We start from the raw sequence: 14,193 nt of genomic DNA on the forward strand, positions 1-14,193 counted from the left end.
ATAAGTGCTAAGTTTGTGCTATATCCATGTCTGAATCCGAATTGTTTAGTACATAAAGTATCATTGCTTGAAATGTAAGTCATCAAGTTATTGTAAACAAGTCTCTCAAATATTTTACAAAAGGTGCTCAAAACAGATATAGGTCTATAATTGGTAAGTTTACTTCTATCTCCACTCTTGAAAACTGGTATTACTTTAACCTAAAGCTCATTCACAATGATCGGTGATACTTTATGTCCAAGTTTCATGAAATAGATTCATATATGCACTCTCAAAGTTTTGCCCTTTCAGAAACTTGATGAGATTCAATGATGATAATACAACATGGTCAAATTTTGGTGCTAGTAAGACCTCAGACCTTGATCATATGACCTGAAACTTGTGCAATATGATTAATGATATTGAATGATTATCCAATGTTTTGTTGAAATTTAATGATATAGATCCATATATAATCAAAATTATGAAAACATTTCTAAATTTACTTTTTCAAAATGGACACCAGCTGCCATGTTGGATATGGCAATAATATTAGATTAGGAGGTTACGACCACGGTCACCTCCTGACATAGATTTTTATTTTCATTCATCAAGTGTATACCCCCCCCCCCCCCTATTATTATGTTGAATACTTATTAGCACAAATCACCCAAAATCACTTTACTTGAAATGACTGCGGTCATTTTGGAGTTACAATACTGGTTTTCATGCAGAATAAGTACCATTTTTCTTTAAAGATTGTCCATCATTAAACTGAGTGTAATTGGATAATTTATTTGAGTACATGTTATGTCGAGAAAATAAGCTGTTACCATGGTAATGGGAGGTTTGCAACAATCAATATTTATATTAAATGTTGGTGTTACCAATGCAACAGCAATTCTTTTCTTTCTAATGAACTCATGCAGACCACTTACTGGATTTTTTGTTCAATGAATAGTTCAAACATTACGCATGTAGATTGTGATTTTTATGGTATTTTACACCATCATCCCCCCCATGTTATTTGGTTTCCATGGCAATGGCCTAAGATGGCATTTATACATTTAGCAACAAGCATATATAGATCTAGCATCCTATAATTAAGGAAATGAAAGAAAATTCAGATTCTACAATATTTTTATAAAATGTATACTTTTCTGAGAAAAATAAGCTGTTACCATGGTAACGGCCAATTTGCAATATTGATATTATCTTTAAATTCAAGCATTGTCAAGGCAACATCAATTCCTATCATTTCAATAAACTCCTTTGTGTTTGTGTTCTAAATGAGTGGGAAAAACCCAATTGATGTAGATTAGGTCGCTATTATTGTATTTCTCGCCATTATCTTTTTTTTTTACCATGTTATTTCTTTTTTTACCAAATAAGGTATTATTTGGTTGCCATAGCAATGGAATGAAAGTGTATTTATACATTTAGCAAAAATCACTCCTATGTTTAACACCCTAATTAAACGCAGGGAAAATGAAACAAAAAACTAATTCTACAACTTTAAGTCAACATTTTTACTTTTCTGGAGGAAAAATGAGCTGTACCATGGCAACGGGCCAATTGGAACTATTTTGATGATCTTAAATATTTTTGAATTTCATTTGTATTTAATCAGAACCTTGAATTCAATCTATTGGCCAATTTATATCATGATTATCTACCATTTACAGGGGAATACATGCTATTTTTGATAAATTAATCCGTTGCCATGGCAACGGTCGAAGATGGCATTTATAAATTTGGCAACAAGCAGATTCGTGTTCAGCACCCTCAAAATAAGGGAAATAGCACAAAAAATCAGATTTTTTAGAAAAATTTTGGTAACCTTTAATATCATGACGAGGAGCTGTGTACGTCAAGTTATCACACGATACGGTATACGGTACATATAAATAGTTATGAACGAGCCTGTTGTCTTTGAAGAGAACATCCAACTTAGGAAAAGTATGGGAAATGGTAAAAGGACTACAAAATGGTTCTGTCTCAAAGCATATATTTCCCAATTTATTAACAGAAAACAATACACCAGTAGCTAATGCTCAAGAAAAGGCAGAATTGGTTGCTAAGGCTTTTAAAACGATAGACAATCGATTAGACAATGACGAGATTATTAGAAGAAATTCATTTGAAAATTTAATACAAAATACGATCAAAGAAAGCTGCTCCTCTGAATCACCTCTTGATGATGAATTTACATATGATGAATTAACAAGCGCTGTTAAAGAAATGAAAATTCTGCAGCAGGAACAGATGAAATCAAGTCAATTATGATACAACACCTACCGAAAATAGCTCTTCAGTTCATATTAGTTTTAGTAAACAATATTTGGAATTCCTCAATTCTACCCTCAGATTGGCATTATTCTACCCAGATCCCTGTACTTAAACCAGGTAAAGACCCAACAAACCCTTCTTCATATCGACCTATTTCCTTGACATCAACTTTCTCCAAACTGATGGAAAGAATGGTTAAAAATAGACTTGTATGGTTCATGGAGCGATGCAGAATCCTGACACCAACACAGGCAGGATTTAGAAAAAATAGAAGTTCTTTAGATCAGCTCCTTAGATTAGAAACGGACATACAGAAAGGATTAGCTAACAAGGAGTATGTCCTAGTTATTTTCATTGACCTTGAAAAGGCATACGACCTTTTATGGAGAAAGGGAATAGTATTTAAATGTCATCAAGCTGGTATAAAAGGAAAAATGTTACAGTGGATTAATTCATTTTTACAAGATCGATATTGCAAGGTAAAAATTAATGGCCAGTTATCTTCACAATTTGTTCTGGAAAATGGAACGCCCCAAGGTAGTGTTATTAGTCCAATTTTGTTCAATTTAATGTTGAATGATCTAAAACTGATAGAAAAATCTGTTAAAATCTCTATGTATGCCGATGATATTGCCGTATGGTGCTCAGGCAGAAATCTTGACTTTTTACAAAAGAAAATGCAGAAAGCTATACAAGAAATTGAACAGTGGTGCTCAACCTGGAGTATGATTATTTCTCCTCAAAAGTCTGCTGTTATGATTTTTACCAATAGGCAGCATATAGAGGTAAATATTAAGGTTAAAGATAACTCTATACCACAATACAAAGAATATAAGTTTCTGGGTATTTGGTTTGATGTGAAACTCACCTGGAAAAAGCACATCGATTATATAAAACTCAGATGTTCAAAAAGAATCAATTTGTTACGGTGTATAGCAGGAACAAGTTGGGGAAATAATAAAACAATTCTTTATATAATATACAAAGGTCTTATTAGATCCATATTAGACTACGGATGTGAGTTATACGACTCGGCTAGCCTTTCACTAAAACAAGAATTAGATTCAATCCAATATCAGTCACTGAAAATAATAACTGGTGCAATATATAACCCTGCCCTTGAAGCACTACAGGTAGAATGTGGTGAAAGACCTTTACAACTAAGAAGAGAACTGTCTGTTGACAAATACATGTTTTATCTTTTAACAAACAGAGATAGTCATCATCCTACTTTAGAAATTATTGAACCTTCCTGGTATACTGATAAATTTACTTGGAAATCAGGTCGTGGACCCTTTGTAGTCAGAGCATGTAAGCCAAATGAAGAGATCCAAATTGAACAACTAAGCCAAAGAATATTACGAGAACCTTATTTTTGGTCATATGAAATACCTAGTATATCTTACTATATCCATAAGATTATCAATAAACAACGTAACTTAGTACAAGATATGAAAAACTGTGTCTCAGAAAGGATACACACAAGATGGAAAGGTTACTTAAATATCTACACTGATGGATCAAAACAAGAAGACAAGAGAACCGGCTCTGCTTTTTATATACCAGAACTGGATATTAAAAGATTCTATAGATTAAATTCTGTAAGTATAATGAGAGCCGAATTAACAGCAATAGTAATGGCACTTGATTGGCTAGGAGATAACAGAGGTATGTCCGTGGTAATTTTTACAGATTCGTTGTCTGCTCTTCAAGCACTTGAAAGCAATCGTATACAAAACAATCTTATTGTTGATATCTTGTATAAAATCAAAGTTTTACAATTATCAGATATTTATGTCAATTTTGAATGGATACCATCCCATTGTGGTATTCACGGGAACGATGTGGCAGACCTTTTAGCAAAAAAAGGAACATCAAAAGAACAAGTTGAATTAAACATTCCATATATCAAAGAGGAATGGAAAACCCACATGTCTTTGATTTATAAAGAAATATGGCAGGCTCAATGGGTATCCTCATCTAAAGGAAGACATTTATTTAGCATCCAACCCAACGTGGCAGATACAATTAGTTATCAAGGTCTCATTCGGTTTGAAGAGACTATGATACACCGTTTAAGACTCGGAAAATGTAAATTGAATTATTATCTGTATAAATTTAATCAACATGAAAATGGTCTATGTTCCCATTGTCAGGTTCCTGAGACAATTAATAGAACATTTTTTACTACAATGTAAGAAATATGAAAGAGAAAGAAGAATTATGCAAAGAAGCCTGAAATTAAACAAGCCAATATCAGATCTGGCAACATTATTGGGAAGAAATGCAGATTATAAAGTCATCCTGAATTACATGAAAAAAACAAAGAGATTCGAATAAGAATATTCCACTGATCTCTCTCCATCTCTTTCTCTCTCTCTCTCATCCTTTTGTTCTGATGATTAGTGATAATTCTTAGACTACTAAAATTGAGCTTCGACCTAGCTTCTTATATAAGTTTGCATACTATGAAGTACAAATACGCACATTTAATGGTGGTGGTAACTAATCATAATTATATTGCACCTCGCTATATGACAGGTCAGACTAGTCTAACGCCGAGGACATTGATGCGGGAATTAAGCAACTAACTCGGAAACGACCTGGCGCAGATAATCTACCAGATTGAAGAGCGCCAACTTAACTCCAACACCAACCAACCAACCAACCTGTTGACATTGGGCCGTATGCATAAAAAGTAGCAATTGCTTGTGCTATATAGCCTTTTACTTGAATCCGTATGCATAAACATAATCAATTGCTTGCAAGCAAATGCTTTTGCGAGCAAGCACAAGCAATTGCTTGATGTCCGCAAGCAATTGCTTAAAGATCAAGAAATTGCTTAAAACGTATGCATAAAACAAACCTTTTACTTGTCTTGATAAGCAATTGCTTGCGTTTTTTCAAGCACCTCCAGACCAGCTTGAGCTCTTGCTTACTCATGGCATTCTCGTTTAAGGATTAATTTTTCATACCGTTTCAAGCTCCATATTCCAGAGGTTATGTTGTGATTTCATATCTAATCAAATTCCTGTTATTTTAGACTTTTTACGGCAATTTTTGTCCATCGATCTACACAGAAACCCCCCTGATGCTCTGCGCTGTTTTCCCCCTATTTGCGTAATAAAAAATACTTCTGCCAGGTCGGGAACGAAGCGTCGTTGTCCTACTGTGCGATGTTCGCACAACCGTAACGATCCTTTGTCCAACACATAAGCAATTGCTTAGGCAGTGCAAGCAAAAGGTTTCAGCACAAGCAAAAGCTTGTGCATACGAATTTAAGCAATTGCTTGAACTTGCCCTTTTGCTTGACCAGCTCTTGCTTTTGCTTAAAGCATTTGCTTATAAGCAATTGCTTGTCTAGCTTTATGCATACGGCCCATTAACTTGGCAAAAGTTGTCATTTTTCAGCCGCAGCAAGCGCAAGTTCTAATTGCGAAAAAGAGTTCGGCTCCCCATTTTGACGGGATCGAGACATATTTTGGTATGTATCAAATTTTCATTGTTTATATATCATAGATAATATATACCTATCTCACTTTCTGTCAAAATTCAAAGTTTATAAGGATAAAAAGATCGTTTAAATGAATTATCGCCGTCCATTGATACTCTCCGGCTGTTTTAACCCAGGGAGCTCCCGCTCGCTGCACGGGCGGGAGCTCCATGGGTTACGGCTGCTTTAGCCGTACAACGCGACGCCGGCAGTGCTGGTGCTGGTGGGTGTTTCATAAAGCTGTTCGTAAGATACGAATGACTTTACGAACGACTGGTGATCCTTTCTGTGCTCTGTGATATCCCTATTTAATTGAGATATGAACTAAGAACATGTTCCAGTCGTGCGTAAAGTCGTTCGTAACTTTACGGACAGCTTTATGAAACATAAATAAAGCTTTATGAAACACCCACGTCCACCAGGCCTGGGGGGGGGGGCACTCAGTATATAATGCATAGTGGGTATGTGCCGCGGAGGGGACCCCCATTTTCACACTCAAATTTTAGTTCCGAGGCATAGCATTTTTGTCTTATCGAGACAAAAAACAAAGAAAGCCGCTCCAAGGCATAGCACTTTGTTCTTATCGAGAAAAAAAAAGAAAGAAATCCGCTCCAAAGCTTCGCAAATTTTTCGTTACGCCGTTCCGGTCGCATTGATCTGCTGCAATTTTGGTGAAAAGCGGCCGCCGAGCGCTGTCCGACCATCGTCTCTGCGCTAGCGCACCCAGCGGAGGCCGCGTATAGCTGCATCATGCACGCATGCCCGTTCCATATTACTTATTAGGGGTACATACGCACGTACTCGCACGCTGGCGATCCGTTCCAAGGACCCCCGTTTTCACAAAATTGTAGTTCCGAAGCCCGTTCCGAGGACCCTCCTTTTTACAATAAGCCCGCTCCAAGGCCCCCGTTTTTTGTCTCGCCCGCGGCACACCCCTACCACTTTTTTGGTCGAGTGCCCCCCCCCCAGGCCCAGGGCCCTGTATTTAGGCTGTAACACAAAAAGCTTAGGCTTAGCGATGAATTGCAAATATGAAAGAACACTTCTTAATTGGTTCCTGGTCAGTATTTTAAACCAAATACGCATGTAACATTGATCTTGGTTGGTCAGTCCATTTAGCGACCGATCGCTAATCTTTGTGTTACGGAGCCCAGGTCCGCGAATATTTTTTCCGTACATGGGAATGCTAGCTAGGCCTATGCCTAACTATGCCATGGCGCATGAATTATTAAAGCTGAGCTAAATAACTGAACTTCTGAAGTGCGCAGGCGCATGGACTTGTCCGATAGTTCTATAGCTTCATCAATTATTTACCTGAATGAATGGACGAGCACACTCTTGACTTCTTGTACATAAACCCAATCGCCCCGCTTTCTCAAAGTTCGATTTCTCTCTCTTCCCCTCTCTGTCTGAGCACACCACTCTCTCTGTTTCTTTGGCATTATTATCGTGATCCAAGTCCCTGGTGACTCGGATCCACGGACAATTTTTCACAACGTAAAACATGTCCTACCTGTTTCTCTACCAACCTCGTAGAGTCGTAGTTGTGTGTCACTTGTCTCTTTTCAGTTTCCACCAAAGATTGTAGAGCTCCGCATACGCGGCGCTCTACAATCTTTGGTCTCCACTTTATTGGCCTAAGAAATCAGAATTGCATCTACTTCTTTTCAATCTCTATTGCTTTAGTTCGTAAACTAGTACTTTTAACAAATAAATCATGATTATATTCATCTTTTTATGTTTCTCACAATATAAAATTTGCTTTATTTCATCTACGTTTTTACTACAGAAATCGATAGGCCCTATATCCCTCTTCAGTCTCCATTGCTTTATTTCGTTGATTCCTAATTTACTAAATAAATCAGAATTGAATCTTCTTTTCAATCTCTATTGCTTTATTTCGTAAACTAACGTTAGCACTTTTCATATAAATAAATCAGGATTATATTCATCTTTTTTATGTTTCTCACAATGTAAAATTTGCTTTATTTCGTCTGAGTTTTTACTGAATAAATCAATATAGGCCCTATCCCTCTTCAGTATCCATTGCTTTATTTAGTCGATTCATAATTTACTAAATAAATCAGAATTGCATCTACTTCTTTTCAATTTCAATTGCTTTATTTCGTAAACTAGTACTTTTCATATAGATAAATCAAGATTATATTCACCTTTTTATGTTTCTCACACTGAAATTTGCTTTATTTTGTCTACGTTTTTACTCAATAAATCGGCCCCGAGTATATCCCTCTTCAGTCTCAATTGCTTTATTTCATTTATCCCTAATTTACTAAATAAATCAGAATTACATCTACTTCTTTTTCAGTGTAGCTTATATGTTTGTCATGATTATGCTTTATTTCGTCTATCTGGTCATTCCATGCCAATTCACCCAATGAATGCGCAATTTTGCACCCGACCCTCTCAGAATTTGTTGTAATTTGGTATACATAAAATTCACCATGGCCCACGCACAAAACAAAAAAATTAGTCCAATCGGTCCGTTGGTTCTCGTGCTACAGCCCGCCCTTTTCTCCTTGTTCTGACAAAAATGGGCGTGACCTTCAACTTTCAATGGCCATCGCGTTGTATCGTGTTGACCCATTTTCACGAAACTGGTACCATCCAAAAGGAAATTCAGAGAGGAATCCAAAACATGCATCAAATAATGTATTGGAGCGATTTTTAAGGTCATGACCTTTGACCTTTACTTTGACCTTGAGTTTGACCCCCGGACAAATAATTTTTTACTTTGTTTTCGTGTACCGGTATGTTAATTATTAGTATGATATTGACAAAATATGTTAAAACCAATGATGATATTTTATTTCTTCACCTTTTAAACTCTTCCAAAGATACCAATTATCTGATCTGAAATTTCACTCTAGTCCCACATACTGATATTCCTGTTAGTAAATTGTTTACCAGTCCCATGGCCATGATACATGATTTCTTCCAATCTTAAGTTACAGTATGCAAACACATGAAAAGAAATTAAGCTCATCAGTTAACCAATGAAATTAAACTTTTATGCTCATGAATAGGTATCTGTTTAGGCATTTTGATGTTGGGCAATATCTAATATTTCATTATTAGAAAACTGCTGGGAACTGCAATATCTTGCTTTCTAGTCAGCTTTATTCCCCCAAAGTGAATACATCCTTCAGATCCTTGAAGCATCATACATTCTTGATGATGATGTTAGAGATGGATGATCGATTGGATAAATAATTTTGTTTCTAACTATCCAGCAGGTACATTCACCCTTCTTTACACTGCTCCCATATGGAAAAACACAGTGTCTGACTTTTTTTCAAGTTTTTTTTTTCAGAAAAGTAGTCAGTACTTAAGCCACTTTTTTTACATGACACATCCAGTTTTCCTAGTTGCATTCTGAAAAGCAACTTTCGGCAAAATGCAGTATCTGCATTGCACAAGATAAGATATTAAGTATCAACTTTTTTTTATAAGTCGTCCTTACTATTTTATTTCTCAAGTATTCCTTTATCATCAAATTGTAAAATGCTTATTTCAGGCCAAACATATAAATTTTGTCTTTATGTTTTGAGATATCAGTGTAAATGTAGATTTTAAGCAAATACTCAGTTTCCCATGGAAAATGCAGTATCAACAGATGAAGAACATCTTAATTAAACTCATTTTTATCAGGGTGCCCTCTGTGTGTCTAAGGTATTATTTTCCCCTTTAAATACACAATGACAAATTATTTCATGGTTAATGAAGCAAGTGATAGTAAAACTGAATGGAATTTTGGTCCACCTGTATACATGTCCTGCGTCTTTCCATGGAGAATCCGAGCATTGGCTTCGACTTTCCCAGAGTAGGCCTATCTATGGTACATTTCTTCAATATCTTGAAAAATCCTTAAATAGGCATATACTCAACAATTTGATGATTAAGGAATACTAAGAAATAAAATAGTTTTGAGCAGCTTTGGAAAAACACAAAATGCTTAATATCTCAACTTATGCAAAATGTAGATGAACTGTCTTTTTTTTTCAATGGGGAGGCAGTGAAAAGGATACCTGCTGGGTAGCTAGATACAATATTATCTGTCCAATTGATCATCCATCTCTAGCATCATCATTATAAAGAATGTATCCAATGCTGATGCTTCAAGGATCTCAAGGATGTTTTCACTATGGGGGAGTACAGCTGACTAGAAAGCAGGATATTGCAGTTCCCAGCAGATTTTGAGTTATTATATATTGTCCAATATCAAAATGCCTAAACAAGTACCTACATGTATTCATAAACACAAATGTTAAATGTTTAATTTATCAACTGATAAGCTTAATTTCTTTTCATCTGTTTGCATACTGTAACTTAAAATTGGAAGAAATCATATATCATGGGACTGGTAAACACTTTACTAACATGAATATCAGTATGTGGGACTAGAGTGAAATTTCAGATCAGATAATTGGTATCTTTGGAAGAGTTTTAAAAGGTGAAGAAATAAAATATCATCATTGGTTTTAACATATTTTGTCAATATCATACTAATAATTAACATACACGAAAATCAAGTAAAAAAATTATTTGTCCGGGGGTCAAACTCAAGGTCAAAGTAAAGGTCAAAGGTCATGACCTTAAAAATCGCTCCAATACATTATTTGATGCATGTTTTGGATTCCTCTCTGAATTTCCTTTTGAATGACCAGTACCAGTTTCATGAAAGTTGGTCAACACGTTACCACGCAATTGCCATTGAAAGTTGAAGGTCACGCCCATTTTTGTCAAAACAAGGAGAAAAGGGCGGGCCGTAGCACGAGAACCGATGGACCGTTTGGACTAATTTTTTTTGTTTTGTGCATGGGCCATGGTGAATTTTATGTGTACCAATTTACAAAAAAAAACTGAGAGGGTCAGGTGCAACCACTGGGTGAATCCAGATGGAATGACCCTATCATGTTTTTACTAAATAACTCAAATTGCATATCTCCCTCTTAACTGTCTCCATTGCTTTATTTTGTCAGGTAAAAAAAATGTCTGTATAATTATAATTACTCCTCGTGATTTAAGTCCTTCTTCATCCGAATTAAACCACTGTGTCACTTTTAGACAGTTTCCTATTTTCGATGATGAATTATTAGAATCAATAGAATCGAATTAAAACAGTATATACTACTCCTCGTGATCCAAGTCCCCCTCTAAAATAAAAATGGCAATTAACCCGTCGATATTCATCTACCCCTCATTTCCCTCCTCTTCAAAACCACTCTGCCACTTTTAGACAATTTCCTAGAGATGATAAATGAATATTTTCGATAATAAGAATCATTGAAATCAATGAAAATCTCATTAAAAATACTATTTAACTGTCTAAATACTCCTCGTGATCCGAGTCCCCTCCCGTGTTAAAAATGTCCAATTTCCCATTTGAGGGGACTTGGATAACTAGAAGTACTATTACTCGTGATCCAAGTCCCCTCTCCTAAAAATAAAAAACAGCAATTAACCCGTTGATATTCATCTACCCCTCATTTTCCTCCTCTTCAAAACCACTCTGCCACTTTTAGACAGTTTCCTAGAGATGATAAATGAATATTTTCAATAATAAGAATCATTAAATCAATGAAAATCACATTAAAAACATTATTTAACTGTCTTATTACTCCTCGTGATCCGAGTCCCCTTCCCGTGCTGAGACTGTCAATTTCCCATTGGAGGGGACTTGGATAACTAGGAGTACTATTACTCGTGATCCAAGTCCCCTCTCCTAAAAATACAAAACGGCAATTAACCCGTTGATATTCATCTACCCCTCATTTCCCTCCTCTTCAAAACCACTCTGCCACTTTTAGACAGTTTCCTAGAGATGATTAATGAATATTTTTGATAATAAGAATCATTAAAATCAATGAAAATCACATTAAAAACACTAACTGTCTAAATACTCCTCGTGATCCGAGTCCCCTTCCCGTGTTGAGTTCGTCCAATTTCCCATAGGAGGGAACTCGGATAAGGAGGAGTAGTAATAGTCGTGATCCAAGTCCCCTCCTAAAAATAGAAAGTGGCAATTAACCCGTTGATATTCATCTACCCCTCATTTCCCGCCTCTTCAAAACCACTCTGTCACTTTTAGACAGTTTGCTAGCTGATAAATGAATATTTTCAATAATAAGAATCATTAAAATCAATGAAAATCACATTAAAAACACTAACTGTCTAAATACTCCTCGTGATCCGAGTCCCCTTCCCGTGTTGAGTTCGTCCAATTTCCCATAGGAGGGAACTCGGATAAGGAGGAGTAGTAATAGTCGTGATCCAAGTCCCCTCCTAAAAATAGAAAGCGGCAATTAACCCGTTGATATTCATCTACCCCTCATTTCCCGCCTCTTCAAAACCACTCTGCCACTTTTAGACAGTTTGCTAGAGATGATAAATGAATATTTTCAATAATAAGAATCATTAAATCAATGAAAATCACATTAAAAACATTATTTAACTGTCTTATTACTCCTCGTGATCTGAGTCCCCTTCCCGTGTTGAGTTCGTCCAATTTCCCATAGGAGGGGACTTGGATAACGAGGAGTAGTATTTGTCGTGGTCCAAGTCCCCTCTCCTAAAAATAGAAAACGGCAATTAACCCGTTGATATTCATCTACCCCTCATTTCCCGCCTCTTCAAAACCACTCTGCCACTTTTAGACAGTTTGCTAGAGATGATAAATAAATATTTTCAATAATAAGAATCATTAAATCAATGAAAATCACATTAAAAACATTATTTAACTGTCTTATTACTCCTCGTGATCCGAGTCCCCTTCCCGTGCTGAGACTGTCAATTTCCCATAAGAGGGGACTCGGATAACGAGTAATATGCCATTACTAGTTATCCAAGTCCCCTCCTGTGGGAAATTAGTAGTCTCAACACGGGAAGGGGACTCGGATCACGAGGAGTAATTAGACAGTTAAATAGTGTTTTTAGTGTGATTAATCTTGTCTTATTTAGTGTTTTTGAACATTGTTTCATCAACTTCGAAGACTATACCGCCACAGGAGAGAAAATACCATTTTTTGTCGTTTGAAAAAGTGTCCGAGTCAGTTGTTATTGTGTCAATGGGAAAACGTGTGGTGGAAGGAAGTCCCCGCTCAGTGAGAAGCTTCGCACCGTTTCGCATCGCGAACAATATATTTCTTTTGAAAATCTTCCAACCGTGGATTCCATTGAAAGATTGCTGATATTTGAGGTGTGTCCCCAGTGACTTGGATGACGATAAGGCCGTTTCTTTCTGACTCGCGTTATGTCCTCGCCACCACCCCCTCCATCTCAATCTCTGTTCCTTTCTCTCTAGTTTCACTCTCTCTCCCCCTCTCACTCTTATTTCTCTCAACCTCCCTCTTGCAATCTCTCCCTTTCTATCCCATCTTTCCCTCCATCCAACCTCGCTCCCCGCTCAAATTTGTCGATCTAAATATCCACACAGCTGGAGTTTTCCTCAACTGTCAAGAAAAAAACGGGTCTCAAATGTAAATTTCTCACTCTGAATATTTTCACAATCACGTTGTTCGATTTATTTCATAATAAAAATGTTCTTGTCTTAATCTAAACCAATAAAAATGTTCTTGTCTTAATCTAAACCTAAACAATTTAGACAATATCATACGCTACTTACTGGCAGTTTAAGTCGTGTAATCTTCCAGGTTTGAACCTCTTTATTTATCTTTGATTTCAAAAGTTAATAAGAGCAGGAATACAATCGTGTGGTAAATCGTATTAATCTAATTTAAACAATAACAATCAAAATTCATTTAATATTGATTTTCAAAAAATAATGATGCTATACATGCATGTCAATATTCATATAGCGATGCAGGCCTCACGCAAAATTGGATCGGAATTTACCAGCATCTGAATGTCGCAGTATTGGTCCCACTCTTGAAATCTTGCAACCATTTCTGTACTTCTTCTTCACTGCTTATTTTCAACCTGACTTGACACTTGAAATTGTCCCCATCAAGAGGCTCATAGCTGCAGAAGTCATGTTCATACTGTGATTGCAGTATTGTCTGCAAGTAGCAAAAAAATGGAGTAATCGAATCTCTGAAAATTATAATTCCAGATAAATTTTCATTTCATATTCAAGCAAGAGTATATTTTACAAAAAGTGTCAAAAAAATGTCACTTCAATGATTTCTGAACTGTCTCCTACTTCGAAAAATAATCAGAAGATAAATAACAGAAATATGTTTGATGATGCTATCATGGATAACATTGAAGATGGCGATAACACTAACAATAATGATGATAATAACACTTTTAATAATTATGATGATAATTACCACTCCTACTTCTAATATGAATACTTCTCTATTTCTGCTGATATTAGTAATAATGATAATATAATAATAATATCAAGTCCTGTTTATACATGATTATAGCCTGCAGACTGTTTTCCCAGAGGG

The sequence above is a fragment of the Lytechinus pictus genome, chromosome 11 (genome assembly GCF_037042905.1).
Source record: "Lytechinus pictus isolate F3 Inbred chromosome 11, Lp3.0, whole genome shotgun sequence".
Lineage (NCBI taxonomy): Eukaryota > Metazoa > Echinodermata > Echinoidea > Temnopleuroida > Toxopneustidae > Lytechinus > Lytechinus pictus.